Source organism: Girardinichthys multiradiatus, chromosome 1, assembly GCF_021462225.1.
Source record: "Girardinichthys multiradiatus isolate DD_20200921_A chromosome 1, DD_fGirMul_XY1, whole genome shotgun sequence".
Lineage (NCBI taxonomy): Eukaryota > Metazoa > Chordata > Actinopteri > Cyprinodontiformes > Goodeidae > Girardinichthys > Girardinichthys multiradiatus.
Window position 1 is genome coordinate 1,086,917 of NC_061794.1, and position 6,000 is coordinate 1,092,916.

A 6,000-nucleotide genomic window follows, 5' to 3' on the forward strand; every position below is an offset into this window, starting at 1 on the left:
TGGGTCAGACAAAGAGTGGTTCAAGAATCCACCATGAGGACCAAGATATTGAAGCATGTGACGTCGCCCGGTACGGCGGAGCCGGGGTCCCACCCAGGAGCCAGGCCTGGGGTCGGGACTCGTCGGAGAGCGCCTGGTGGCCGGGTTGCTCCTCCCGGAGTTTAGGCTGGCTCTAGGGACGTGGAATGTCACCTCGCTGGGGGGGAAGGAGCCTGAGCTTGTGCGGGAGGTTGAGAGATATTGACTAGAAATAGTCGGGCTCGCCTCCACGCACAGCGTGGGCTCTGGAACCCATCTCCTTGAGATGACCATTTTCTCACAGTCCTCTTTATTACAGGTTGCCTCTGAACAAGGGGCTTATATTTCGAGCAGAGAAAAACAAGATTGCCCCTCCTTGAACCACCACCTTAACGTGGTGGAGGGGTTTGAGTGCTCAAATGATCCTAGAGGCTATGTTGTCTGGGGCCTAAATGCCCCTGGTAGGGTCTCCCATGGCAAACAGGCTCTAGGTGATGGGTCAGACAAAGAGTGGTTCAAGAATCTCTCATGAAGAATAAAATATCGAGGCACGTGACGTCGCCCGGTACGGCGGAGCCGGGGTCCCACCCTGGAGCCAGGCCTGGGGTCGGGACTCATTGGAGAGCGCCTGGTGGCCGGGTTCCTCCTCGCGAGACCCGGCTGGGCCAAGCCCGAACGAGAGACGCGAGGCCATCCCCCAGTGGGCCCACCACCTGCAGGGGGAACCATGAGGGACCGGTGCAAAGAGGATTGGGTGGCGGACGAAGGTGGAGACCTCAGCGGCCCGATCCCCGGATGCTTAGGCTGGCTCTAGGGACGTGGAATGTCACCTCGCTGGGGGGGAAGGAGCCTGAGCTTGTGCGGGAGGTCGAGAGATATCGACTAGAAATAGTCGGGCTCGCCTCCACGCATAGCGTGGGCTCTGGAACCCATCTCCTTGAGAGGGGTTGGACTCTCTTCTACTCTGGAGTGGCCCACGGGGAGAGGCAGCGGGCTGGTGTGGGTTTGCTTCTTGCCCCCCAGCTCAGCCGTCTTGTGTTGGGGTTTACCCCAGTGGATGAGAGGGTCGTATCCCTGCGCCTTCGGGTTGGGGAGAGGTCTCTGATTATCATTTCAGCCTATGGGCTGAGTGGTAGTGCGAAGTACCCGGCCTTCTTGGTGTCCCTGTCGGGGGTGCTGGATAATGCCCCTCCTGGGGACTCCATTATTCTGCTCGGGGACTTCAACGCCCACGTGGGGCACGACAGTGACACCTGGAGAGGTGTGATCGGGAGGAATGGCCTCCCCAATCTGAATCCGAGTGGTGTTTTGTTATTGGACTTCTGTGCTAGTCACGGATTGTCCATAACGAACACCATGTTCAAACATAAGGGTGTCCATCAGTGCACTTGGCACCTGGACACCCTAGGCAGGAGGTCGATGATCGACTTTGTTCTCGTATCATCATACCTTCGGCCGCATGTTTTGGACACTCGGGTGAAGAGAGGGGCTGAGCTGTCCACTGATCATCACCTGGTGGTGAGTTGGATCTGCTGGAGGAGGAGAAAGCTGGACAGACTTGGCAGGCCCAAGCGCCAAGTGAGGTTCTGCTGGGAACGCCTGGCAGAGCCCTCAGCCAGGGATGTATTCAACTCCCACCTCCGGGAGAGCTTCGACCAGATCCCGGGGGATGTTGGAGACATAGAGTCCGAGTGGACCATGTTCTCCGCATCTATTGTCGATGCTGCTGCCCGTAGCTGCGGCTGTAAGGTCTGCGGTGCCTGTCGCAGCGGCAATCCCAGAACCCGGTGTTGGACACCGGCAGTAAGGGATGCTGTCAAGCTGAAGGAGGAGTCCTATCGGCTGTGGTTGGCTTGTGGGACTCCTGAGGCGGCTGACGGGTACCATGAGGCCAAGCGTGCTGCCCGGGCTGTGGCAGAGGCAAAAACTCGGGCTTCGGAGGAGTTCGGTGAGGCCATGGAGAAGGATTACCGGTTGGCCTCGAAGCGATTCTGGCAAACCGTCCGGCGCCTCAGGAGGGTGAAGCAGTGCTTCGCCAACACTGTTTATAGTGGGGGTGGGAGACTGCTGACCTCGACTGAGGACATTATCAGGCGGTGGAAGGAGTACTTCGAGGATCTCCTCAATCCTGCCATCACGCATTCCGTGGTGGAAACAGAGGCTGGGGACTCGGGGTTGGACTCTTTCATCACCCAGGCTGAAGTCACCGAGGTGGTTAAAAAGCTCCGCGGTGGCAAGGCTTCGGGGGTGGATGAGATCCGCCCTGAGTACCTCAAGTCTCTGGATGTTGTAGGGCTGTCATGGTTGACACGCCTCTTCAACATTGCGTGGCGGTCGGGGACAGTGCCTCTGGACTGGCAGACTGGGTGGTGGTCCCCCTTCATAAGAAGGGAGACCGGAGGGTGTGTTCCAACTACAGGGGGATCACACTCCTCAACCTCCCTGGTAAGGTCTACACCAGGGTATTGGAGAGGAGAGTCTGACCGATAGTCGAACCTCGGCTTCAGGAGGAGCAGTGTGGTTTTCGTCCCGGCCATGGAACACTGGACCAGCTCTATACCCTCTACAGGGTGCTTGAGGGTTCATGGGAGTTTGCCCAACCGGTTCACATGTGTTTTGTGGACCTGGAGAAGGCATTCAACTGTGTCCCTCGTGATGCCCTGTGGGGGGTGCTCCTGGAGTATGGAATCGGGGGCCCTTTATTAGGAGCCATCCGGTCCCTGTACGAGCGGAGCAGGAGTTTGGTCCGCATTGCCGGCACTGGGCTGCCCTTTGTCACCGGTCCTGTTCATAACTTTTATGGACAGGATTTCTAGACGCAGCCAAGGGCCGGAGGGGGTCTGGTTTGGGGACCAGTGGATTTCGTCTCTTCCTTTTGCGGATGACGTGGTCCTGCTGGGCCCCTCTAGCCAAGACCTACAGCATGCGCTGTGGCCGTTCGCAGCCGAGTCTGAAGCGGCTGGGATGAGGATCAGCTCCTCCAAGTCCGAGGCCATGGTACTCGACCGGAAAAAGGTGGCTTGTCCTCTTCAGGTTGGAGGGGAGTTCCTGCCTCCCGCGGAGAATTCTAAGTATCTCGGGGTGTTGTTCACGAGTGAGGGAAGAATGGAGCGGGAGATGGGGCACTGTGCCGGTCCGTTGTGGTGAAGAGAGAGCTGAGCCGAAAAGCAAAGCTCTCAATTTACCGGTCGGTCTACGTTCCTACCCTCACCTATGGCCATGAACTTTGGGTCATGACTGAAAGAACGAGATCCCGGATACAAGCGGCGGAAATGAGCTTCCTCCGTAGGGGGCCGGGCACTCCCTTAGAGATAGGGTGAGGAGCTCGGCCATCCGGGAGGGGCTTGGAGTAGAGCCGCTGCTCCTCCACATCGAGAGGAGCCAGTTGAGGTGGCTCGGGCATCTATACCGGATGCCTCCTGGACGCCTTCCTCGGGAGGTGTTCCAGGCACGTCCCACCGGGAGGAGGCCCAGGGGATGGCCCAGGATACGCTGGAGGGACTATGTCTCTCGGCTCGCCTGGGAACGCCTTGGGCTCCCCCTGGAGGAGCTGGAGGAGGTGTCTGGAGAGAGGGACGTCTGGGCGTCTCTGCTGAGTCTGCTGCCCCCGCGACCCGGTCCCGGATAAGCGGAAGGCGATGAGTATGAGTACGTGTACGAGTAAATATTCTGTAGGATTTGTGTTTGCGTTCCACTCAAATTTTAGAATGGTACGTACGTCCTCTGGTTACTGGATACATTTGTCTAAGAGTCATGCCTATAAGAGTGGAATATGCAGTAAGTGGGACCCCATCTGGTACTGCTATTGTACCTGCAACAAGCTCTATGTCCCTACAGCTGTGTGGCTTCATGCATCGCCCAGCAATGGCCCTGTAATCACCTAGAGCTAACGTGGTGCCTGCTGTCAGGGAGTCTAGAGTCTGTAACCATATAGACGCACCTTCTGTGATCGGGGGCAATTTATCACACAAAGTGGTAAGATCTCCCAGTGTAAAAGGCTTGTATCCATTTGCCCCAAATTGTTGTTGGAACAGGGGACCCATATAAGAAGATTTGGACTGGGTTCGGGGTCTCATGTTATAGCCTTGTCCAGCAGGGGGAGGAGTAGCCTCAGGTACTAGTGGCATAGCTTCCTCATTTTCAATTGGTGACTGGTTCTGTACTGTAATAGGTGGTGCCTGCATAGCAGCGTCATGATAAGTTACTGGAGTCAGTGGTTCGTCATTTATCCATTTCCTTGACACTGACATATTAACTGAGCCCTCAGTTACATCTGATTTCAGAGGTGTGACCAATTCCATATCACAAGGTGAATGGGAAATATACGGGGTGGAACACTTTTTTGGGCCAGAAGCTGGCCGCATTTTGTCCCGCACTACCCGGTCAGCAAATGGGTCAGTTAATGGATCCTGTGAAATTAAGGAACCTCCGGATGAGTGTACAGACGAAGCACTGGAATGTGAGCAGACAGAGGTGGGAGCCGAGCAGGGGGGGTCAGGAGGAGGCTGAGCAGTTACTGGCGGTAAATCACACACGCTGACTTTTCCCACAGTTACTTTCAGCGTGGGATATAAGCCAGTAAGGGGAGAGGTGGGGGCCGTGAGGTGTGATAGAGTGGGCTGATTTGGTAGAAAGTCATATGATGGTGGCATTTCAACTGTACTGCTATTTTTAATCTGTCTACTTTTCTGGTCAGTCATCGCATGGTCACAACTTTGCTACAACATTCCCATCTGTGACCAAAATTTTCCATCTTTTTCTGCTTTGTCTCTCAGTTCTTACCATTTTCCTCGGCTCAACCATCTGCTGTCTCTACACTGTTTGTCAGCTAAATCTCTCTTCTGTTTTGCATTTTTTTTTCCTTCAACCAAAACCACTTGCCAATATTTTCTCTATCTGTCTTGCTCTTTCCATCTTTTGACAATTCTTCATTTAATTTAGAATCCATCCGTTTAACCAACTTTTGTTCCTCTCTGTATTCAAGTGTTTTCTTAATAGCAGTTTTCATTATTAACAGCTGATTTTCTATGGTTTTCCATGAATAATTCTGTTCTTTTGCACTGATATCCATTTCTCTATTAAATCCACTTTCCATCTTATGACAACTACTATCCTTTTTTCTAAAAGATATATTTTTAATGCGTTATCTCAGTCACTCACTCATTCAGTTCTGACCAACCTCCAAGACACCAGAACACATTCAACCTCCAGAAGCCTGTTTTTAGTGGCCAGTGTGTGTGTGTGTATCTCAGCTCATGAACTTAAACTATAAATCTTGTCTAATTTTTGCTGGTGTGTTTTGTGTCCAGCTCATTCACTCTTTAACTCTAACAAGTCTGATGTTGTTGGTTTATTTATCCTATTCACCAGTGTAAATCCTAGTCAACATTTATAACACTCTTTTTCTTAAGTTTTGGCAGACTTCAGACTTACTTAGACATCAGACACAATATTAATTTAGCCTATCGAAAATCCAAAAGCAGAGTTTGATTAAACAGGTTCTGCTTACCTTTTCTGTAGTTTTTGGCAAGCCTGTGTCTGATGTCTTTTGGTCCTCGTCAGTGATCCCAATTTTTCCCGGACGAGCCCTCAATTGTCAAAGCCGTCTCTGCTTCCCCGGGTCTGTTGATTTGGATACAGGTTTCAAAAGAGTGAAATAAACACAAAGTACAATCAACTTTGACATCGCCTCTGCGCAGAGTGAGAGAGATAGACTCCAGTGAAAACCTATGAGCCCAACTCTGCCCTCTCTTTGCTTCTCAGCTCGTTTTATTCAATCTCAAGGGTGTGTTGAACATATACATATATCATGTCACTCATGTATATAGCATAACATTTCCTTAGGTCCAAATAAGGAGTGCTTCTAGTTGTTCCCTTCTGGCAAACTCATCTTTCCCTGTCTCCCCCATCCTCCATCTATTTACGACCTTGCCCTCTCTCTACTCTTTCCCTTGTCATTCACCAATTTATGACTTTGCCGTT